The sequence below is a fragment of the Pteronotus mesoamericanus genome, unplaced genomic scaffold, assembly GCF_021234165.1.
Source record: "Pteronotus mesoamericanus isolate MK-2021 breed Mesoamerican mustached bat unplaced genomic scaffold, CSHL_Meso_final scaffold_36, whole genome shotgun sequence".
NCBI lineage: Eukaryota > Metazoa > Chordata > Mammalia > Chiroptera > Mormoopidae > Pteronotus > Pteronotus mesoamericanus.
In genome coordinates this window covers 16,833,622-16,858,555 of record NW_026555313.1, presented here as the reverse complement: position 1 = coordinate 16,858,555, position 24,934 = coordinate 16,833,622, and the positions used below count along the sequence as shown (strand labels likewise).

General features: G+C 41.8%; 1 long non-coding RNA gene and 1 pseudogene across 3 annotated transcripts; one reads left to right on the top strand and one right to left on the bottom strand.

The window, feature by feature from the left end:
- The first annotated feature begins 4,636 nt into the window (after positions 1-4,636).
- Positions 4,637-5,639, top strand: LOC129086133 (L-lactate dehydrogenase A chain-like; annotated as a pseudogene).
- Positions 5,640-12,509: 6,870 nt separating this feature from the next.
- Positions 12,510-23,468, bottom strand: LOC129085983 (uncharacterized). Of its 3 annotated transcripts, none has more exons than XR_008530774.1 (4): positions 21,098-21,855; positions 20,763-20,917; positions 15,169-17,028; positions 12,510-14,142 (listed from the first exon to the last, which is right to left on the bottom strand). It is a non-coding gene; the product is annotated as an uncharacterized LOC129085983 (long non-coding RNA). The 3 variants fall into 3 exon arrangements; XR_008530773.1 differs by lacking the exon at positions 12,510-14,142 and adding an exon at positions 23,121-23,468 and having other exon boundaries at positions 14,590-17,028; positions 21,098-21,167; XR_008530772.1 differs by lacking the exon at positions 12,510-14,142 and having other exon boundaries at positions 14,590-17,028.
- Between the last annotated feature and the right edge of the window lie 1,466 nt (positions 23,469-24,934).

Here is a 24,934-nt window from a genome sequence, read left to right as displayed (position 1 = left end):
ATTTTCTAACAGCCACACTTTAAGTAAGAAGAAACACATTATTCATTTTAATCATATATTTATGATAGATCCCAATATATCCAAAATATCATTTTAACATGCAATCAACATAAAAATTTTAAACAGGATATTTTTCATTGTTTTTTCATATTGCCTTTGAAATATGGACTTCAAGTGTAAAAATGTCTGTTTTACAGTTTACAGCACATCTTAACTGACCAGCCACATTTCAAGTGTTCAGTAGCCACACGTGGCTAGTGACTGTCATGGAACAGCTCTAGACCAGAGGTCTAGACCAGAGGTCTAGAAGGGAACAAAAATCCTTCTATAAAGAATCAGACAAATACCTTAAGCTTTACAGGCCATATCATATTCTTTTGTATATTCTACTTTTCTTTTTTCTCTTTTTTTTAATAACCCTTTAAAAATGTAAAATCCACTCTAAGATGACAGGTTGTCTGAAATTAGGCCAGAGCCCAGATTTGGCCTGCAAGCCAGCCTGTCAACTCCTAATCTAGGTCTTAAGGTCACTGAGGGTAGGATGCGTGTCCAACGTATGCACTGCTATAATCTCTAGTGCCTGGAATAGAGCAGGCGCTCAATAGTTTGGAATTGAATTTAACTGAGGTAGGTCAGGCAGGATTTATTATTCCCATTTGATAGATGATAAAAATGAAAAAAAAAATGAAATCATAGAGTCAAAGTGACTTATATGAAGTCACATAGTTAAAATACAAACCAAAAGTTGTGTGACTTCCAGCCGACTGACTGTTCTTTCTCCGGGTGACACTTCTAATGTGTGATGACACTTGTTTCATAGCTGCAATGGTGGTCACTGGTTCCCAGTTCTTCCACCTCTCTTTGCCTCTGGATTTTATCTCAGGCTGCCAGAAGCCCTCCTTCACCTGGCGGGGAGGAAGAGTCCAGGGGTCCATTTTAGGAGATGCTGGCAGAGCTCCCAGCAAACAATGCTGTTCATGATCAAGAGCCTGTGTTCATTCCAGGATCCCTCTGGAAATGAGTGCTCTTGTAAAGTCAGAGAAAAATGCATTTTTATTCTTCTTTTCAGGCTAAAAGCACCTGCTTCCTTAACAAAGAAGGTAGTGAACCAGTTATAATTATACACCATACACTGGGGAGCATGAAAGTGACATTTAGCAACACTTAAGCCTTGGATATGTGGTGGCTGCAGTAAACATTGTATTGAATATAATTGCTGCAGCATTGATCCCAACAATTAATGCCAAAAAGCAGAGACAGAATGGAAGTTCTCCAAGAAACTGCCATGACCTGAGAGTAAAATGGAACCCAAATCTTTCTTGCAAACCACTCTTCTCCCTCCCAATGTTAACTTTCTTTTTGTAAAGTTTTCTGTCCAAACAACTTTTCTGCACTTTTCCCAGGGCCCAGGGACCACGGAGCAGACAGGCAAGCAGAGACAAGACAACAGGAGGTCCTCTGATGGGGTGCTGTGCTTCCCAGTCCTCTCTGGTCTAGTCCATGAAGTTGGTGAATTTGGGGAACTGCCAGATCAGCGTGGCTGGACCACAGAAAGCCCTCAAGAGATGGCCTGAAGAGGTAAAGGATCAGTCTTGCCTGTAGGCAATGCTGAGTCACTAAAGCATCAAGTCTCAAACTTTTTTTTATCTCACACCATACAAACTAATTACTAAAAGTCTATGGCACACCAAAAAAATTTTTTTTTCAGATCTGAGGAACAAATAGGTGTAATTTTGATTCATTCACCCTGGACAGCTATTGTTGGGTTGGCTCTTGTCTTTTTTTTCTTTTATTTATTTATTTATTTATTTTTTGGAACAACCTAAGGGAAAAGAGGTCAGTGCCCTTGACTAAATACTCAGGTATTGCATGTTTTAAAAATTCCTGTGGTATTCCGGTGTGCCTCTTGCAGCATGCTAGTTGAAAATCACTGCACTTTGCAGGGCCATTCACATTTTGGAAAGAAGCAAAGAGACTGGGAGAAAATGACAATGATTGAGCTGTGGCAGTGGAGATGGGGGAAAGTAGACAGATCCAAGAGATATTAAGAGGTGAAATTGATAGGACCTGATGAGTGATAGGATGTAGGAGAGTTAAAGATGATATCTAGGCTGCTGTCTGTGGTGACTGGAAGGGTGGTAGTACTGAACCAAGAAAGGAGGGAAGGCAGGTAAAAAAAGGAAAAGACAATGTGTCAGAATGTAAGGTACATTAATTATAAGGGAGATTCAGATAAAAGGGGCAAATGGAAATGTGGTTCAGAAGAAAGCCTGGATGAAAATGTAGAAAAGTGAGTCACCTACATCTAGAAAGTGATTGACCGCAGAGGCAGGTGAGCTGCCCGGGGAGAAAAGAGAGTGGTAGAAAAGATCAGGGACACAGTAGTCGAAGGGTAGAGAAAGGATGAGGCTTCAAAGATGGTGACTGAGAAGGAACAATCAGAGAAGGCAATGGAGAAACAAGTGGGCTTAGAAACAAAGGAAGAGCAGTTTTGGAATAAAAGAGGTACACAGCCATGAGCGATGCTGAAGCAAGAAGTGAGATTCATTCATTCATTCAACAAAGATCTATTGAACGCCTACAATGTGCCTGGCCCTATTCTAGGTACTAAAGAAGAGCAGTGAACATAGACAAAACTCTCTATCCTTGTGGAAATTACATACTAGTTGGAGACAGATAGAATTTAAGCAAATAAGTATGGAAATTTATTTGGTATATGTAGTGGGTTGAGTAATGGTCACAAAAAAGATATATTTAAAAGTCCTAACTCTGATACTGTGAATATGATCTTATTTGAAGATAGGGTATTCACGGACGTAATTAAGTAAAGGATCTCAAGATGGAATAATCTTGAATTTAAGTTGAGACATAAATCTATGACTGGAATTTGAGACAGACATACAGCAAGAAGACCATGTGAAGATGGAGGCAGAGATTGGAATGATGCATCTACAAACCAGAATCTAGAAGAGAGTCTTAGTATGATTATGCTGTATGTCCTCAGATTTCTCCTTATAAGGATACCATCCATTGGATTCAGTTCCATCCTAATCCAATATGACCTCATCTTAACTTGTTTCCATCTACAATGACCCTATTCCCTAGTAAGGTCACAGTCACAGAAACAGGGGGTTGGAATTTGAACATATATTTTGGGGGAATACAATTCAACCCACAACAAATACTTTATAATCATCTTAATAAAAGCAGAAAATAGCATTTGAAAAATTCAACATCCACTCAGGATAACTCTCAGTCAACTAGAAATAAAAGCAATTTTGCCAGCCTGACAAAGGACAACTACAGAAAACCTCCAGCTAATATCCCACTTAATAGTGAAAGACTGAACGTGTTTTCCCCAAAATAAGAACAAAACAATGATGCCCACTCACACTATTTCTATTCATCCTCACATTGGAAATCCTAACCAATGTAATAAATGAGCAAATAAATGAATGCCAATTGAAAAAGCAGAATAAACTGTCTCTATTTTTAGACAAATTATTGTCAATGTAGAAAATCCCAAAGAATCTACAAAAAAAATACAGCAAACAATATAAGTGAGTTTAGTAAAGTCACAGAATGCAAAGTCAATATACAAAAGGCAACTGTATTTGTATTTACTAGCAATGAACAATTAGAAATTTAAACTTATAAATACAACATTGAAAATAGCACTCAAACACCATGAAACACTTAAGTATAAGACTAACAAAATGTGTGCAGGATCAGTATACTGAAAACTCAAAAACACTGATGAAATTAATTTACAAAGATGTAAATAACTAGATATATTGTTTATAGATTTCAAGACTTTGTGCTGTTAGGATACCAATTTTCCCTAGGATGAGTGACATATTCAACACAATTTCTATCAAAATCTCTGCAGGAATTTTTATGGAAATCAATATTCTGATTCTAAAATTTTTATAGAAAGACAAAGGAACTAGAATAGACAGAATAATCCTGAAGAAGAACAAAATTGGAGAAATCACGCTACCTGATTTCAAGATTTACTATAAAGGTACAGTGATCAAGACAGTATGGTGCTGGAAAACAGGATGGGCATAGTGCTGGCGACTGCACATGCAGGCTCACAGGAGCCAAGGGGTAGATTTTCAGCAGTTTTACAAGTTGGTTGATGCCAACTTAGTTGCTTGAAATTGTGTACTGTGACAGTACTTTAAAAACAAAATTCAGCAAACACTAAACATCAGGACTTTACCCCCAACTTCTACCCCTTCCCCCATAGCCAATTCTTAAACACTTACCAGCAGGCCTCTCCATCTAGATTCTAGATCAAGGGAGCAGAACAGAGAATTCAGGAATTGAACCACATATACCTGGGCTATTTATTTTCAATTTCATAGGGTCATGTAATGTTTTTGTATTATAGATGTCTTTCCCACAATAGCGCTGGAACAATTGGACATCATATTAAAAAAATACCTTTATTCTTTTCCTTATATCATGTAAAAAAATTAACTCAAAATGGGTCATAGAACTAGATGTAAAATCTAAAACTATTACATAAAAATATAGAAGAAAGTCTTTGTCAACTTGGACTAGGCAAATATTTCTTAGAGGTGCCCTAGCAGCAGCTGGCTAAGCTCAAGTGCAGCGCATCAAGCCACTGATGCCTGCCCACCATGAACACCCGACTTCTTTTGGTTCTAAGTCCAGTATGGCAACTCTCAAGGATTGTGAACCTCCTTAAGGAAGAACAAAGCCCCCAAAATAATATTACAGTCATTGGAGTTGGTGCTGCTGGCATGGTCTGTGCCATCAGTATCTTAATGAAGGACTTGTCAGATGAACTTGCTCCTGTTGTCATGGAAAACAAATTAAAGGGAGAGATGATGGATCTCCAACATGGCAACTTTTCCCTAGAACACCAAAATTGCCTATGGCAAAGACAATAATGTGACTGCAAAATCCAAGCTTATAAGGTCACATTCCCAGTAAGGCCACAATGTGATTATCACAATGGGGGCATGTCAGTAAGCGGGAGAAAGCTGTCTTAATTTGGTCCAGCAAAATGTGAATATCTTTAAATTCATCACTCCTAATGTTGTAAAATACAGTCCCAACTTCAAATTGCTTAGTATTTCCAATCCAGTGGATGTCTTGACCCACGAGGTTCGGAAGATAAGAGCTTTCCCAAAAACCGTGTAATTGGGAGTGGAGGCAATCTGGATTCAGCCCAGTTCCGTTACCTGATGGAGGAAAGGCTGGGAGTTCACCCATTAAGCTGTCGTGGGTACTTGGGGAACATGGACACTCTAGTGCAGGGGTCCCCAACCCCCAGGCCAGGAACCGCTATGGTCCATGGCCTGTTAAGAACACAACTGCAATCAAATCTCGCCTGAGCTCCTGCTCCTGTCTCCCCGCCACACTCCCATCCACAGAAGGGGAGTGAGGCTCACCTGACTCTCCCCCATTCCCCCCACCTCCCTCCACCACTGTCTTCCATGAGACCGGTAAGTGGTGCCAAAAATGTTGGGGACCGCTGCTCTAGTATGTCTGTATGGAGTGGAGTGAATGTTGCCGGTGTCTCCCTAAAGAGTCTGCACTCTGATTTAGGCACTGATGCAGGTAAGGAACAGTGGAAAGAAGTTCGCAAACAAGTGGTTGAATAGTGCTTATGAGGTGATCAAACTGAAAGGCTACACATCCTGAGTCATTGGACTATCTGTGGCAGATTTCGCGGAAAGTATAATGCAGAATGTTAGGCAGGTGCATCCAGTTTCCACCATGATCAAGGGTCTCTTGAATGGCAATAAGAAGAAGACATCTTCCTTAGTGTTCCTTGAATCTTGGGGCAGAATGGAATCTCAGATGCTGTGAAGGTGACTCTGACACCTGAGGAAGAGGCCTGTTTAAAGAAGAGGGCAAGCACACTTTGGGGGGTCCAGAAAGAGCTGCAGTTTTAAAGCCTTCTAATTTCTCACCACCTCACTGTCCAGGCCACAACAGGATTTTAGCTGGAGTTTGTGCACATTGTTCCTTTTATCTGACCTGTGACTAAATATATTAATTTCCTAAAGATAGAAATAGTAATGGTTCATAAAACCCTGCATCTCTGTCCTGATGCTGGATGGTACTTACCTTGTATAGTCCTGAAGTGGTTAGTGTGAAATAGTTCCGCCTCCTCAAAGGCACAACTGCCTATGCTGCACATGCTACAGTTGCCCATCAAACTAGATGTGCGATCACTTATACAACTTGTGTTACATATATTGTGGTTCCTTTACCCAACATGCCTCATCCAACTTTTTTTCCCCAATCACGTCCTGGGATCCAATGTACAAATCCAATATTGCCTGTCTTGTGCATAACAGTTCTCAAGGATCTTATTTTGTGTACTCTATGAATCAGAGTAGTGTACATTGTCATGTAATGTAAAAAGAAAAGTCTGCATATAAATAATGCATCCAAGTATCCAATTGTCATACCAACTAAAACACCAAATAAATTTGGAGCAGTGAAAAAAAAAAGTATTTCTTAGATATGACACCAGATTAATAAATTAGATTTCAGCAAAATTAAGAACTTCTGCTTTTCATAGGATACTGTCACAATAATGAATAGACAAGCCACAGACTGGGGGAAAACATTTACAAATCACAAATCTGATAAAGGACTTGATACAGAAATTATAAAGGATTCTCAAACAACAATAATAAGAAAACAAAGAAGCCAATATTTAAGTGGGCAAAAGAATTAAATGGATAGTTTATGTGGCAATAAGTACATGAAAAGATATTCAACATCATTAGCCACCAGGGAAATACAAATCGAAATCACAATGAGAGGCCACTTACACATGTAGTAGAATGGCTACAATAATTGTTTTAAATTGATAATACTAAGTGCTGGTGAGGATTCAGAGCAACTTGAACTGTCATTCATTGCTGATGGGGATGCAAAATAAATAGTACAGGCACTTTGGAAAGCAGTTTAGCAGTTTGTTAAAAAGTAAAACCTACTTTTATCACAGCCTACCATTCCCACTCCCAGGTATTTACCCAAGTGAAATGGGAACTTACACTTACTAAAAACCCAGAATGAGAATTTTTAAAGCAACTTCATCTATAGTTCCTAAAACTGGAAAGTACCAAAGTCCCTCAAATGGGGAATGGATAAACAACTGTAGAAACTCCATAGGGTGGAATCCTACTCAGTCTTAAAAAAGGGAATGAACTACTAACACACAGCAATGTGAATGAATCTCAAATGGATCGTGCTAAGTGAAAGAAACCAAGCTCAAAGGCTATATACTACATGATTCTATTTATACGACATCCTGAAAAGGCAACTGTGCAGAAACAGAAACCAAATCCAAGGCAAACAAAGGCTGAAGTAAGAGAAGGGGTGGATGCAGGGAAGTGATTAGGAGTAACAGAACTGTTCTCTATCTTGATTGCACTGATAGTCAGAACATGCAGAATTCTATGCTAACATAAGTTAATTTTCCTGTATCTACATTATTCCTTAGTGAAAAATAATAGGAACATATCACTTAGGCTGTTGGGTTAAGAATAGACTGTTGGAGCAGGGCCACAAGCAGGGGAGACCATTAGGAACCCAAGTGAGAGATATAGTGCCTGGGACTTCCTCAGTTCCTGGCACTCCAGGACAGTTGGTCACCTAAGCCTGGTCCCTGCCCTGTCCCTGATGAAGAGCTGTGCTCAGTTCAAGGCCCAGCCAGCCCCTCTGGTCACCCTGCAATTCTGCCTCCACTTGGGCTTGGTGACCTTGCTGCCATCCCAACAAGCCTCTGAGCTGCTTTCTAATACTGCTCACACACAAGGCAACGCAGGAACCCTTAAGGACAGAGCAACACTCTGCTGCTCTTTATGGCCCCTCCCTTTAGCCTTTGGTATGAAGGCTGCTAGATGCCTCTTGATATCAGGAAGAAATGCAAGAAAAGTTTTGTCACTCTACCACCAAAAAGTCAGCCTCACTGAGCTCAGAACACACCTTTCCCTCCACTCTCACTTTGAACATGCCTCTCATGAAGCAGACTCTGAGGCTTTGCTTTGGTTGGTCTTGTCCATCTTGGTATCTCCACAGCTGTGGACATGGAAAAGCACTGCTTCTTAGCATCCTTCTCTCTTCTGGATCTCCTCCTACCTTCTGTTATATGTTTCTCACTCTCCTTATTACCTAAGGAGCAGGTGCTTTCCTCACGCATGCTAGGGGAGCAGTCTAAAGTAACATTTGAGTGTCTGGACTTTGGCATTAAACAGAACTTAGATTTGAATTCCAGCTTTGTCAATTTCTAGCAGCATGACCTTTGGTATGTTACTCCTTTGACCTTCAGGTTTTCCCCCTATAAAATGGATATGATGAATTCCACCTCATTAGATTGCTGTGAGAATTAAGTTAAATTGAGATTATGTATGAAGAGGAAAACCTCAGCACAGTACTTGGAAGAGAACAAGCAACAAATAAGTGTAGCTGCTGGTGTATAAAATGTCCTCAACAGTAATGCTCAACAATAGGAAAGCGGCTAATAAGTTAGGCTACACCATGATTTATTTATAGCATACTGTACAGTGAAGCCATTAAAAATAATGTTCTGAAGAATATTTAATGACACAGAAAAATGTTCACAATATAATTTTAAGAGAAAAAAAATCAGGCTATAAAACCCAGGTCCCAAGTCTGTTCTTTAAAGTATGAGTGGTTGTATATGTGTGTGTGTGTTCTGATGTGTATTTAGGAAAAAAAGAAAAAGAAAAAATATAGAAAGTATTGGCTGCTTTTTTCTTTTTTACTTCTTTTTGTTATTCTGTATTTTCAAGTTTTCTTTAATGAACATGTATTACTCTCATAACAATAGATGTTATTTTAAAAATCCAGCCACCAATTTTTTTCATTCAACAGAGATTTTTCTAGCACATATTACGTGCCAAGCAATATTCTGGACTCTGGAGACACTGTGATGGTAAAGTCAACAGGTGGTTTTTTTCTCAAGAGACCATCTAGCTTTGCATTTAAACATCCTTAATTGTTTTACACACTAGTTTTGTCTCCACAAATCAAGTGTTAACCCCTCAAAGGAAGAAACCATGTGGTCCTCTCCTCTGTAACCATACAAAATCACACTTCATACACACAGAAAGAACTCAGTAATGCATTTTATTTCCATTGCTCAATTGCTTAGAGCATCGTCCCAATACACCAAGGTTGCACCAAGGTTGTAAGTTCAATCTCTGGTCAGGACACATACAAGAATCACCCAATGAGTGGATAAATAAATGGAAGAATGAATCTCTCTCTCTCTCTCTCTCTCTCTCTTTCTCTCTCAAAAATCAATCAACAAATAAAAAAATTTAAGTGACCAGTTTTCTAAAATCAATTATTACCGGAAGAAAAGAGGAGGTACCTTTGTATTTGGGACTGGTATCTTCCTGCCTCCTCCCTTGTCCTGAGGGTGATGGGGTTGGACATTCATGGCTGACTCCTTCAAGGGTTTTCCTGGAGGCACAGGAGCCTTTTGACTGGCCTAGCCTTGTGTGAGGGGTGCTTCTCTCTTTCCAGCCTTCACCCTAATACACATGAAACCAACATTTTCCCACATTTAAGAAACTTGAGAGCATGGCAGCTGATCATGTCCCCTCAGAGTGAATTCTTTGTTGTTTTTACACCATGGATCCTTTGGGCAGCCTGGTGAAGTCTATGGACATTTTTTAGAATAATATTTTTCAATTCATGCAATAAATACACAGATTACAAAAAAACTAAATATACTAAAATACAATTTCCAAAGTATTACTTTAAAAATGTTTGCTATGTGTCTATCTCCATACTGAAAGCTTACTTTCTATAATTCTGAAAATTTAGAACACCAAAACGCCAATACAAAAGAATCTATGCACCCCAATGTTCATAGCAGCACAATTTACAATAGCCAAGTGTTGGAAGCAACCTAAATGCCCATCAGTAGATGATTGGATCAAAACATCATGGTACATATACACAATGGAATACTACGCAGCAGAAAGAAAAAAAGAACTACTAAACTTCGCAACAGTATGGATGGAACTGGAGAGCATTATGTTAAGTGAATTAAGCCAGGGGGCGAAAGACAAATACCATGTGATCTCACCTATAAGTGGAACCTAACCAACAATACAAAGATGCAAGGAAAATAAGACCAGCAACACTGAAAGGAAAAGAAATCAACAGAGACTAGAGAGAAGGAGGGAGCGGGGGCGGGGAAAAGGAAGGGAAGGGGAAAGTCAAGGAACATCTAGCAAGGACTCATGGACAAAACCAAAGGGGAAGAGCTGAGGGAGGGAGGAAGGGAGGGGGCAAGGGAAAGTGGTGGGGCAAATGTATTTGAAAAAATAAATTAAAAAATAAATAAATAAAAATAAATAAAAGCACAATATCAAAAAATATACTGCACATTTCTTATTAAATTTAAAAATAAAATAAAACATATTTGTTATATAGTAATAGATTTGCTTTACTTCACTGCATTAGAAAAATGAAACATTTGAAATACAGTCAGGTTAAAGTTAAATTTTAATGTTTAAAGACATACTCATATAAAAACAGTTTTTGCTTATCTTCAATAAGATCATAAAATGGTAGAATGATCTCTGACAAGATAATACACAGGTCCTGTTGGAAATCCAATTGATTTTGATATATTTTTATGGTAACAGTGTTGAAAATCCAATCCTCAAAGATACAGTGTTGAAATGGAATTAAAGCTTCCCCAGCTCCTTCACAAAGTAAAAGTGTCTCCCAGGGAGCACCAAAACTCTCCAAGGATTTTTAGTGAAATTTCAGTTACAGTAGCTTTTTTGGTCCTAAAATCAATGAATTCATCTTTAGCTAGATCAACACCTTTGATTCAGTTTATACAAGTATAAAAAAGAAAAATAATGAGACTCTAGGGTTCAATTTTGTTGCCATCAAGATAAAAATGACTTTTGCAAGAGTTCTAAAGCATTTCCAGGTGTTTGTAAATTAGGCTTTTCAAAAAATTCACAGGATTTTGTAACTACACGGAGGTAAAGCACTTTCTTCAGAATTTGAAAGTTTGTAAAGCACCCTGATCAGTGTGGTTCAGTGGGTTGAGTGTCGTCCTGCAAAGTGAAAGGTCACTGGTTGGATTCCCAGTCATGGCACATGCCTAGGTTGCAAGCCAGGTTCCTGGTTGGAGGCGTGCGAGAGGCAGCAGATGGATGTTTCTCTTGCACATTGATGTTTCTCTCCCTCTCTTTTTCCCTCCCTTCTCCCTTCTAAAAATAAATAAATAAAATACAAAAAAAAGGAAAGAAGCAAGGGAGGGAGGGAGGGTAGGAGAAAAGGAGGAAGGAAGGAAGGAAGGAAGGAAGGAAGGAAGGAAGGAAGGAAGGAAGGAAGGAAGGAAGGAAGGAAGGAAGGAAGGAAGGAAGAGAGAAAGAGAGAAAATTGGTTTGGGAAGAGTCCAGCCTCTTACCAGCAGCTTGGCCAACAAAGCTGGCAATGTTTTCAAAAGCACCCGTGATGATGATATCAGGACCTTGAATTCGAAGAGTCATCTCATTCAGATAGTTAAAAATACCTGCCAGGTAAGCCAGCAACACAGGCAAAATTCTTTCCTTCAAAGTGTTCCAAAATGGATTTTCTTTTTCTTTTATAAAAAGTGAATGTTTCTTCCTGAAAGTCAGTAAGTTTCTCTGTGGTAGAGAAGCCCCTAATTTTCTGCTACCATTTCCTTTTTGAAGGGGAAGGGGGGAATAGGACCTTTATTGAGCTTATCCACTGGAGTGGAAATAATATCCGTACAAAACCAAATGTTTGTTACTATAACTTCTGCATCACAATTAAAATCCAAACAGTTTTTTAAAAACAGTCAACTCAATCAAGCTCACTACTTCAGAATCAATAGCTTCTTTGAAACCACAGTAAAACTTAAATATGGTTAAGACTCAAATGAAGAAATTTGATTGGTTAGAATTCTAATTAAACTTCCAACTTGGTCAGATAGGATTACAAAAAGGCGAAATTGTGTTTTTCACAAAGATCACTATAATCACCAGCTCTGGACATCTGTTAGAGTATTTAGAGCTCTGAGACAGTGAGAAATCCCCACATCTTTTAGACTGTCTTCTGCTGTCCTCTCTTCCCAATCAGAGATTTGCAGATGTGTGAAATGAGACTACCAGCAGCCATTGTAGCCTTGATGAGAAAATCCAATTCTTCATCTCCACCAAGAGCAAGTTGTAAATGACAGCGGGGATGGAGGGGGTTAAAAACTTTAGCTTTAAGTCTTTTGATGCATTTCCTGCCAATTCAAGTACCTCTGAAGTGAGGTACTCCAGAATGGCTGTGCTTGTACACAGCGGCAGTCGTGCTGAAACGTCCATGACTGGTCTTCCTAGATTTCAGGTGCCGATGAATACAGCCCCAGGGAAACTGCAAGCCGGCTCCCTGTGAGGGGAAACCGCCTTTGTCTTGGTCTTGCAGGAGTCTTTCCCAGCCTTGCCATCAGCCATTTCCAATTCTGCTGAAGCTCAAACAAGCAAGGCAGGAAAAGGGCTAGTCAGACACCCAGCAAGACCCCACCGCCTACTCCATCGCACCACGATTCAAACTGCTCTGCTACAATTTCTTGACAAAACCTATAAAAACACTATGACTCAAAGACCAGCTTTTGATAAAGTTGATGACTTTTATGGCTGCCGACAGAACTTCTCTCTCAGGATTTTTGGAAAAGCCAGAATATGCCTGTATTAAATGCAGCAAGTGATTACATCATGAAGTGCTTCCTTTTGCACTACAATAACATCAGACGCCCAATCAAGCATTGCAGGAGCTCCTGTGCAAGAATATGAAGCTTTAAAACAAATTTTACACCATTTCTAAAATGTCGGTGGTCTTTGCAGTTTGCAAAGGTATCCACAAAACAAGAACTCCTCTTTGTTGACATTAGCAGGGTCATCATGAACAGAACAAGGACATGTCTATGTTGAAAGACATCTGTAGTTTCAAGTTACTTACTGAGGGGAATGGCAAGGCTGCCAATTTCTCCATAACCAAACTTCAAAATATGCCCTCTGTTGTTGAAAGCACTCTGTTTGTCTAAAGAGCCACTTCCAGCCACTCAGTATTTCCCATCTATATGTCTTCAGGTAAAGTTTCTCCAGTAGTATGAAGCTTTTTTAGTTTGGCACCTGGTAGAAAATTTTAAAGATACTTTCAGAAAAGGTTTTCATGAAATGGCAAATCCACATTTTTGAAGTATCCTTGCTTTTTAAAATTGAGCTTTCTTTTCTAAATACACAAAAAACTCTGCATTTTCTTTAGATGCATTTTCTAAATAGAGAGACTGAAGTACACTTTCAGTCTTCCTGACTTCAAAATGCCATTCTCAAGAATTTTTCTGCAAAAGAAAAGTCATTACAGCTTTTCTGTCCCATTGCTTCACTAATGTAAATGAAACCAGGTATACAGTTTCCATCAGACCTTCCTTTTCTTTGCCAGCTCTAGATAAATTGGGTCTGCAAAAAATAAATAATAAATAAAGCTAAAATTAAATATTTTTTTCCACTGACATTTTGTGAAATGCAATATTTTGTTTGTGGTTCCTAAGTAATTTGTTTGACAAATCTACATAGGAGGGAATAATTTGTATGTTAATTAAATAAAGTATAAATTATTCATTAAATTTTATGGCAAGTAAAACAAGGAAGGTTTTATGATTAGCCAAAGTTTTTGCTCTATTAACATCTTTTAGCTTTTGTATAGATGGGGATTGCAGCAGCTTCTCAGGAGCCATGTCCTCCCTGGAATTTAGCTATTGTTTCATGTGACTCTTCACGACTTTCTAGAAACAATAGTTCTCATTTCTCATATTGTCACTGTTTTCCACAAGGGTATTTTTTTTTAATGTGCGGCATTTCACAGGATAAGAACAATGTATGAATAACATACTATGTATGTAAGACTTTACTTCATAACACAGACATGTAAAAAGGGAAAAACAAGTCAAAACGGGACTCTTGCACAGAGCTCACCACACTGTGCATGACCTGTATCACCATGCAATCCATTTGCTCTCACAAGGAGTTAAGTTTCACACTTGGACAGTTAGCTCAGCAATCAGACATGTTGGAATTCATCTGTCACCAAAGGCTGCATTGAAGATAGAGAATGAAAAACACATTAGAGCGATCCAGATTTGCAAAACTTAGCTCATATGAAAATGATTCAACTCCTGCATATGATTACAATTAGGTGATTAGAGTCAGGGATGTTGAAATGTCCAGGTCACCCCTGTGAGAACGCTCACATTCACTGCTCAGTGGCCACCTGCCTACAGAATTGCCCGATGGCAGCCAGCTACTTCTCAGGAGAGTGTGGGGAGACCGAGCCCACAATTCTAGCAGCCGGTCTAACAGCTCCTGTGGTTTCAAAATAGAGGTAGGCGTAAATGGCATTTCCAAATAACTATGTCCGTAATGTGATATGAAAATATTTGTGATTTCTACTGATGACAAAATCAAGGGTCAGGTTAATACTACCAGTTCTCACATTCATAATTGAAGGAAATGCTACATTTCAGATAGAGGATAGTCTGGTAGCCATAATATCTGCCGTCCTGTTTTCCTTGCAAACAGTTCTTTGGGACACAAGGTTGCTTTAGGTCCAGTGCAAAGGTTATTTTGCCCAGTTTTAACATTCCAGAGTGTGAGGTATAGATGTACAAGGCACGTGCAAGGCACGTGGGATGGCCACCATGGCTACATTTTAAAGTGGCTGCCTGTATCATTTTTTACAAACCTCGCAAAGCTGCCATCAAGATTAAATGAGATAACACATGTAAAGCTCTTAGCAGAGTGCTCGGCACATAGTGTAAACATTCAGCAACAGTGGCTTTATTCTTGTTTGAATCACTATCGTAGAACTAAGACAGAGATGTAGAGATCAACTAGTAAATAATCTGATTTTGCAGATAAGGAAATGTGCTCCAAAGAGGCTCCAGTGGCAGAACCAGCAGGAAGAGGCAGCAGGATGGCCCCTCCTGGGTACCATTTCCATCACAGCCTACATCCACCCCAATTCTCTGTGCTCCAATAGCTCAGTGCCCTCTCAGGGATGAAAAAGTATGAAGAGGGAGCAGACATGGGGTCCTCTCTTCCAGGCCCAGGGTGCACTGACCTATTGAGTGAATGTAGAGAGGACCAGGGGGTGCTCCTCTGCCCCAGGAGAACAGCCATTCCCTGGGAGACAAAGAGAATCACAGGAGAATGTCCTAAGTAATCCTGTCCTGTCCATCTTCCACCAGGCCTTCCCGGAAAGGACTCTCCTGACTGGTTATTGAGCTTTCTTTCAACACTGCAGTAGCTTCCCCCACCTCTGGAACCAACGTAGATGAATTTCCTCCTAATGGCATCCTCATCATACCAATACCCAAAGGTTATTTTGTGAGGATGCACTTCAGAAACAACCTCACATGTGTATGCACACACACACACATCTGAACAAAAATGTATTCCTTGAGGCATGCCTAATGTTGCAGCTGAGCAGATTCTTTACAACAACTGAGGAGGAGGGGGAGGGGGAAGAGAGAAGCTGTAAGAGGTACATGTTCTGGGGGAGGGTGGGGAGAGGAGGGGAAGATAGACAACACAATCAATCACTTCAAAAGAGTATTCTTCCCCTGGAGAAAAGGTTTAAGGAAATAGGCAAGCAGACTTAATGAAAAATTCCAAGTCTATTGATTGAAATCTGTTGTATTTTCTTACTATGTGAGAACACATCATTTTTGCATTAGGCAATTGGTTTATACCTTATGTAAATAGAAAACAGACAAAGTGTTCAAGATGTGAGCAAGTTTAGCAGAGATGCCTCATCCTATTGCACCGGGGAGCCCACATCTCCTTCCGTGCTGTCCTTATGATGAAACTCGTCCCAGCCCCTCCAGACTGAAGGTCTCTTCTGTCCTTCCGCTGATAATAGCAGTCACAATGAGAACCAGCAGCTGCTCCCAGAATGCATCACCCTCTTCTTTGTCTCCTTCCTCTGCCAAAGCTGCTCCCTTGCCCCAACCCCCTCTTCTGGCCTCTTTACCCACCCTGGTCTACCACTGTTCTCCCAGAAGGCGGCCTTCCAGCACCACCTCCTGCTGAAGCCTGATCGGTGTCCCCAGGCAGCTTTACAAGCTTCGTCCAGGGGGTTCCAATGGCACTTTGTACCCACTCCTGCTGTGACAATGATCACACTGCTGTAAACCACTACTTTAAAGACACATTTTCCCCACATTTTTACATCCTAATAGGTTAGTGTGACCACTCTAAAAACACATTTTTTTCACATTTGAATGTTTTTAAAATCAAGATGTTTTGTAGCAATGTGTACATTTAGTGTGGTAGTGTTTCTGATTTTTTTTCTTCTGAAAACCTGTTATTATTGACATATTGAGGGTGCATCTTAAAATCAAATAAATAGCCCTTGCGGGCGTGGCTTGGTTGGTTGGAACATCATCCTATGCACCGACAGTTTCCTCTGTCAGGACACATACCTAGGTTGCAGGTCTGTACCCAGTCAGGATGCATACAGAAGGCAACTGATTAATCTCCGCCCCCACCCCCCGCCCACCTCCTCTCTCTCTAAAATCAATAAATGTATCCTTGGGTGAGGATTTTTTTTTTAATCAAATGAACAATGTTACTTATCCATGTGTCTTACCTCTCCTCTCCACTATGAACTATAAGAAGAAGGACCTATGCTGTGTTCTGATCCTCTTTGTATTGCTCAGCAAATACATGTTGGAGGAGAGGTGGGAGGGAGCAAGGAAGGAAGAAAGAGAAGGAAGGGAAATCTCTTACACTCTGCAGATAAAGGGCATCTTCACATCCTGCTGTCACTTAGTTTGGTTTCCCATCAGAAGGCACTAGGGCTTCTCTGCCAAGGATTTTTCCATGGAGCCGGCCTCCTCACCACTGTCCAGGCAGTCACATCTGCTGTACATCATCGGCACAACACACAGGTCATCAGCTCCCTGCCCCTGGATACACACTGCAAAGGGAAAAAATGATCAGGAGGAAAGTCAAGACTCAGAGTCATCCTTCACATCATGTTCCCCAGCCAGAGGGTTCTTCTGTGAACTCTGAATCCACAGATAAGAGCTCAGCTCAGTGCCTCCGTCACGCCTCAGCTCCTCGTCTGGCCCACTGAGTGTGCCAAGCTCTGGCCTTACCCTCGCTTATCCCACCTTATTTCCCAAGACTCCAGTTAGCTGATTTTCTCGTTTTCCCCAGCTAATGCCTTGCCAGCAACATCTCCCCTGGCCCCACTCCAGCTTTCCCATGACGTCTTCCTTGATGACCCTGTCCTCACAGACCCCACCATCCTCTGAATAACACTTGTGGTCTGAGCAGGAACAGTCAGCACTGTTTATGCTGTGTCTAAGCTTTCATAGCATTTCAAACAGCAAAAGGCTAAGCGCATGCCGCATTCAAACGTGTCATTGAAACACATTAACACTATGATTGACTTTTGGGGGTTCCTCCTCTCTCTATCACTTCCTTGGCCTACCCTTCTTTCCACTCCAGCCCAAACAAATCTCTCTCCCTGAGGCCGTCTGGTGGGTTTAGAATTACACCCCTCACTCTGGTTTTTCCACTTATTTTGTTGGAGGTGTTCTTGGACCAGCTCCAAGTAGCTCCCCAAAGCTCAGGCCTGTCTGACATCTCTCTGAGCGAGCCTCTCCTAGGCTGCTGCACTATTCTTGCAGGTGCTTCTCTGCTCTGGTTCGATAAACATCCTCATGGGTTCCTCTGCAATGCTTCATACATCATGGTACATTAGCAGGGGGCGAAGAGGCAGCCACATGGCACTGCTGGCATACATGGAATTCACAGCCAACTGACTCCACTAGCTTCTGTTGACCTGAGCTGTTGTTAGGTCAGGTTTTTCATCCTTTACATGAACAACTGACCTTGTAAAGCAAAGGGGTGCCATTTACATTTGCTCTTATTAAATTCCATCATGTTTGGCCTTATAGTTCCAGCTGGCGGTGATCATTTTGAGGCTTCACTCTGTCCTTCCAATTCCTTAGCAGGGTGGAAACACACTTAGTGTATACAGGCTTTATAGGTGGCTCAATGAAAAAATTAATAGCATGTCTATATCAGGGCTTTAATTCACTTCTTAACCCTGCAATAGTACTAGGCTTGGCCAGCTATGCTAAAAAGTATATGGTTCAAGTACAGATATAGCCATGGACACCGTATCCCCCTAGGAGTGGCCCTGTCCTGACTTCAGAGGTTGTACCAAAGACCCACAGGGGCTCCCCCTGAGCACTGGTACTGATCACCTTGGGTTCAGTACTAAGACCAACAGGTCTTTTCTATTTCTTCTCTACCTTTGCCACTGTCCTCATTCTCCCACACTCCTGGGCCACTTCCAGATGGTTTCATAACCACCACTTCTACTGCACTCCCTTGGTAGAGAGTTTAATGATCCTGAAGGCCCTAGAAATACATTGAATTAAAACACAAAAGGATAGCATTGTGCATTTTAGTGAAACAGCAATTAGGAGCAGCAGTCACCATGTACTCGAGAGGGCAAGAGAGCGGAGGAGAAAAGAAAGTGTCCTCATAAAGACACTTAATTTCATTACCACCAGACAGAGTTTCCCATTATTGCTCTTGGTGTTTAATGGTTTTATGATTCCATCTATTGATGCTTAGCTAGTTCATTAACTGTGCTGCTAAAAATACAATTATCTCCAACAAAACCTTTATCACTAATAAAAGGGAGGGGGGAACCCTCCACCACTACCACAAAGCAGTGGGGCAGACATACCTCTGTGTAATAATTCCCTGGCCTCAAAGTTTTCATGGAGACTGAGACTATAGCCACACAAGTATCATGACCCAACTTAAAAATTCAATCAAGCAACTGCTCTATTGTTTAGCTGACTCAAACTAACAAATTGGAATGCTTCTGTGCACCCAATTGATGATGGCTTTGAGTCAGCTGAATCAACCTGTCACAAGGCTGGTGGCAAATGAGAGATGAAGTCAACTTAACCACTCTTTCATTCAGTGTTATTTACTAAGTCTCTACTAGGTGCCAAGCACTGATTAAACATACAGAGATATATAACATAGGCAGGGCCCTGTTTTCAGGAAGCCAAAAGTCTAGTAGACAATATGCATATGTTGGGAACAAAGGAAGGGGAATCCCAGTTATTGAGATGGGGCTCCATGCAGACCTCTACTTCTCATTCGGAGCGGGGAGGAGACAGTGGGTACTGAGCAGGGCAGAAGGAGAAAATGGTTTCCCATCTCGCTTAGAATAAAATCCTTTGCAGTGGCCTCCAAAGCACTGCAGGGTCTGTCTTTAAGCCTCACCCTTTTGATCTCTCCTCTGAGCCTACAAGAAGGAGGAGGGAGGCCAGTGCAAATAATCCAGGCCTTGCAGTCAGGCAAGTGCCGGGCCTAATAAAAACTTGTGTAAAGATTCTTAGGTGGCTTACTTGTTCTAAGGGGTTTCTGGTTTTTTCTTCTGGAACCCAAACTGCTCTTGGCAGCTGGCTCCCTGGCTTCATTTCCTATTACTTCTCTCCTTACACACTCTGCTCTGGACTCTGTATTATTCCTTGAGTGTGATAGGCCCCAGAGCCTTTGCATTTGCTGTGTCTCCACCTGTAATGACCCTTTTTCCAGAGAGTGTCAGGGCTCACTCCTTCACTTCTCAGTGAAACACCCTTCTCAGCAAAACCTGTCCTGCCCACCCACCTACTCCCACCATTCCCAAGTCCCTTCCCTGTTGTATTTTTCTTTATGACTCTTACCACCATCTGAGATAGTGTATACTTGACATCTTTACGTTTATTGGCTATTTCTCCACTAAAATGTGGGCTCTTAGAGGGCAGAGACTTTTCTGTTTTGTTCAGTGATGACTCCCCAGCACTACCATAGAGCCTGGCATTTATAAGGCACTTAATAAATATTTGCTGGCTGCCCAACTATACTGATATCTACCTACTGTCTCTCAGCCCCAAGCCCACCCCCTGAGTGCTAAGTTGTAATGCCTAGGTCCCTTTACCAGCTGATGTCCTCAGAATCTTTCTCAACAAAGACGCTGGAGACAAACAGAAGGCAGGAGAAGGGGAGAAGTTATTGTTCTTCCTCTGTCTCTTGCACTCTTTCTTTCTTTTTGTGGTGTCTCTAAATCACTGTGTTATTTCCATAATCCCAAATCTAACAGCTTCTCCTGCATGGTGGCTGTTCCTCCAATGGAGGAACTTTGGGGACAGTGTTCCCCCAGCCCCAGCTCTGGTAGATTCTCCCAGCAGTTAATGAGGTCTGGAAAACGTCACAGTCCAGTCCCCCTTGGCTGCCCCAGCCTTCCAACACCTACTCATCCCACAGCCGGTATTAAACCCCCTCTGTTTGATATGCTTAGTGTGGCTTCTGTTTTCCTGACTAAATCCTGGCAGATACAATGAACTTAGGAAGCAGAATCAAGGCACAAGCACAGTCCTATAGACTAAGCCAGTGCAGAGAAAAGGGGGCAGCTCCAACAGAAGCTATCCCCCACTTTCCCAAGTCTGAGAGGAGCAAAGAAGCCCTAAAGACACTGAAGAAGCACTGCGCTGGAGACAGGTCTGACAGACGCCAGCTGAAGGCTGAGCCCATGTGATGGTGGGGCAGACACTGAGGATATGCCCTGCCTGGGTCAGGCTTGACTTCCGAAGGCCTGAACCACATGGAGAGCCCAGTAGTCCAGCCAGCTCTCACTCTCTCTCTCTGTCGCAGGCCTGGAAACAGCTGCAGTGCAGGCTTTGGGTCCCCCAGCATCAAGGTGGTCATCGAGGTGATCACCACGGCAGTCATCTAACTGTGTTGGTGGTTACTGCTTCTTACGTCAGTACTTGTCCCTCAGGAATCGGTCTCTGTGGAGACAATTCACAGCCTGTTTATGCACTCTTTGATGTGTCTGAGGTTGAGAAGTATGCATTTCACTGGTAACTAACACTCAGATTTTTCCTGAAAAGCTGTTATCTGTAGTCCATCTCATAATCAATGGCATCTTAAAATTGAAAGACTGTTGTATTAACCAAAAAAACAAATACCTTAACATGTGCCAGGTCCTGTGCCACTTAATAGGTTCTACTGCCTTATCATTTCATCCCAGAAGCAGTCCTATGAGGAAAGTGTTATTATTCCCATTTTTGCAACTCAGATGCCGAGGCCAGAAGACTGTAGCTCACTGGTGGAGGAGTTGGCAGTGAAGCCCATGTTCTGTCTGGTTGGATAGTCATGCTATCCATCTTCACACCTTTGACTAGGAGGAGGGGCTGAAAGCAGCTTCTGAAATGATCTTTTAGTGTCAGGGCTCTCCCTGCACCCAGCGGTCAGAATCTGAAGTGAGACCGAGAAGAAGCAGAGCAGAGAAGGCCCTGTAGGGATTCAGACTCTTCCTAGGATCCTCCCAATGACCCCTCTGGCCAGCCCACCCAGTGAGCATATCCCCTGAAAGTTCTCTTCAAGGCAGAAAGGCATGTGAGAGCCAGCCCTGTCCTCAAGAGGGTCCACGACCATTAGGAGATAGATAGGTGCACAGGAAAAGATAACTGACAGTTGACAGTTCTGTCTAATGCCACAGATAGGGGACCCGTGTGTGTGTAAGGTACCAGGGAGAGCTTTCCAAGAACTCAAGGCGCCACTACTCCAACTGCCCTTGGGGACAGTTTCTGAGTATCAGGAACTACACTGACTCTTTGGCTCCCTTGGGATCCTCACAATGAACTCACAGTGTAGGTCTTGTCATCCCCATTTTACAGACACCCTGGGTCCTACAGATGATCAACCTGTATTTGAACCTCAGTGTGGCTGACCTTTCAAACCCACAGCCCTTCAACCTCATGGTCATCCACACATGTGTCTGCATGCTACCACATGCTCACTCACACATGTGCAGACACACACTCACCTTATTACTGTCTATAGAGGAAATTATTTTTTGGAAAAAACAACATAAAACACATTGCCAGTGGGTGTAAAGAAATCAAATCTTCCCTAATCTTTCCTGTGTATTTTATTGTTTGCAAAAGAGAATGGATTTTTGTGGAGCTTTGTTTGGTTTTGTTCTGACGACAAATCTGGTTAGAAAGTCAGCAAACAAGTTGTAAAACGTGAGATTTGTTTATTACCTAACAGGCAGCTTCATGCAGAAATGTGGCTGCACTAAAAGAGTGATTTGGTCCTCAACTCTGGCCTCAGCCCCGGGGAGCTGGCCCTGTTTGGCGCTGGGTTGGGGCACATGGGGAACAGCAGGTTAATAAGTGCTGATCCACAGGGACTCCCCGCGTGGCCACCAGAAGCCTCAGGCACAGCTCCTCAGTCTTGTAACAGACGTGCGTCCAACACCTATCAGGCACCACCCACTAGAGATAATAAAACAGCTCTGCTCTCAAGATGCTCAGGCTGATGGAGAGTGAACCAAACTTAATCACTACAATACAATGTAAGAAGTGATATAACACAGTCTGTGGGAGCATCCAGCAGGAAGCAGCTAATTCTGCAGAAGTGGAAGGAGCAAAAAAAGGTGTTAAGAAAACTATAACAAAATTGGAGATATATAACCAGGGCTTTGAATATTAGGGAAGATTACTTTCTTTCACAGATGAAGTGGGGAGAATACCTGACAGATGGCATAATAAGAACATGAGCAAAATCAGGGAGAACTGAGGGTGCAGGGTACAGTGGGTAGTATGATGAAGCTGGAACAAAATTACGGTGGGCGGGAGGTAGGTTGTGGGTCCAACCTGGGGAATTAGTTCTACATTGATGAGTTGTTATTTTCTCATTTTGTTTTGTTTTTTAACTTATGCTCAAACACAGACTGATTTATTTCAAAACTTGCCTTAACTGATATTTTAATATATGCTTACACCCTGCAACAATTTCAAATGAGAGCAGGTACCTGAAATGAGATCATGTATATGAAAACACTTAAGAGAACTGTGAAGCGTTATACAAACTATTATTAGTGTTATATGTATTGTCTTAAAATTCCTGAGGCAAAAAAATCCTCGGCCAGATTTTGGGAGTGCTGGGGGCAGCAGGACACACAGCACCTCCCCACATACCTACCTGTAGAGCGTGATTGCTCACCAGCCATCAACATGGGCATGTCAGTACTTCTTAGACTGAGGAGGAGGCACTTAGACCTAAAACCTTCCAGGGTGGGCACCCCATTAAACCACAACTCTAGTTTGACAGTGTTGTGTGTCTGAAAGATAACAGTCTTAGTTTTTCACTGCAACGTTCCACCTGGGTGGCTTTGGGGCGCCATAGACCTCTGGACCTCAGTGTCCTCATCAGGAACATTCAGAGACAGTGGTGATGGCCCCACAGTTTTGTCAGCTCTCTGGCATCTTTCCACAGAATTCAGAAGCAGCAGCTCTTTTCACACTGGCCTCGTGTGGTTGCACTGGCCTCGCGAGGACAAAAAGGTCCAGGAATGGTGCAGAGAATACAGGAGAGGGATGTGGGTGTTCCAAGACTCTGAGTCCCAATCTGAACTTTGTCCCATGGACTTGGGTGTGTTACTGAACAGCATTTGACTGGCTCAATTTTCTCCCCTACAAAAAAAAAAAAAAGACTAGAAAAAACCCTAAATCCCAACTTATCCAATAGTCAATACCAAATACTGTATCCATTCATTCAGTGAACACCTATTGAGTATCTACTACATGCTGGCAATGTGCAATGTACTAAGCTACAAAGAGTATTTTCAATAATTTTTTAAATAAAATATTTTTAAAATAATCATAAGATATGACCTTTCAGAATTCTAGCCCAGCTAAAACTATGAATATTTCCTTTTTAAAGTTTGTGATTTACCTTATTTCTGTTAGAGTAAATAAACAATTACAAAACAGTAAGCCAAGTGCTGTTGTAGAGTCTAGATTTTAGAACGAGGTCCTGGAAGAAAACCAGTCTTTATTGAATAAACATTTGTTGAACAAATAGAGGTCATAAGAACAGAGCATTGTGAAAGCACCTAGGAGATGTAGGATCAAGGAAAGCTTCCCAGGGACATGACTACTGATGCCACTTAAAAGGAAACCTGGGCTGAGGGGCTGGCAAGAGAGCTGCTCTCTGGGGAGTAGGAAGCAAGAGAGCGATACCTTTCCACCCTACTTTCGCTATTTGAAGGTAGGCTGAGGCGATGTGGTGTCAACACTGCATTTGCCAAGCAGTGCCCAGGTGATTTTATGATATTTCAGGTCTGGGATAGTGGGGCTGGGAAAGGGGTTGGTTACAGGAGCAGAGCAAGTCCCACTCAAACTGAAGTGTTAGCAAATGTGGACACTTGGCCTCCTCACCTGCCTGCTGAGGGGGCCCATTGCTGGCACCTTATTTTCACTGAGTCACAACTCTCGTGTTCAGCAGAAGCACAGTAGAGTCCAGGCCTAAATTATTTGTTGTATCTCCTTGCTATAACTTCCTGGTGGAATCATCTTTCAGGCCTATGTCTTCATGCCAGAAGAAGGCCACTTCTATCAAGTTATTCTGTTATCCACACAAAATTCTAATCAGGCAGAAAACTAGGGTGGTTTTCACTTTTTAAATGGTGGGAGTGCAAGCTTGCAGAACTGCTTTGGGAAGTCATTGGTAATGCACATGGACACATGGCAGAGGAAAGAGCATTAGCTTTGATGGGAACTGGGGCTGCGGCTGACTCTACATTCAACCACACTCACTAGCTCTGGGGCACTGGGCAAGTTGCAGAACATATTTAAGCCTCAATTTTCTGCCCCAGCGAAGCCCTCAGAGAGGTGATATGACCTCCAACAGAGAGACAGAGCACAGAATGCTCAGGAGCTGAGGGTAAATTGTAAGTTAGCAGTGCAGCAGATGCATTGCCCGCCTCACCAAAACTACACTGTTGGATGCTTCTG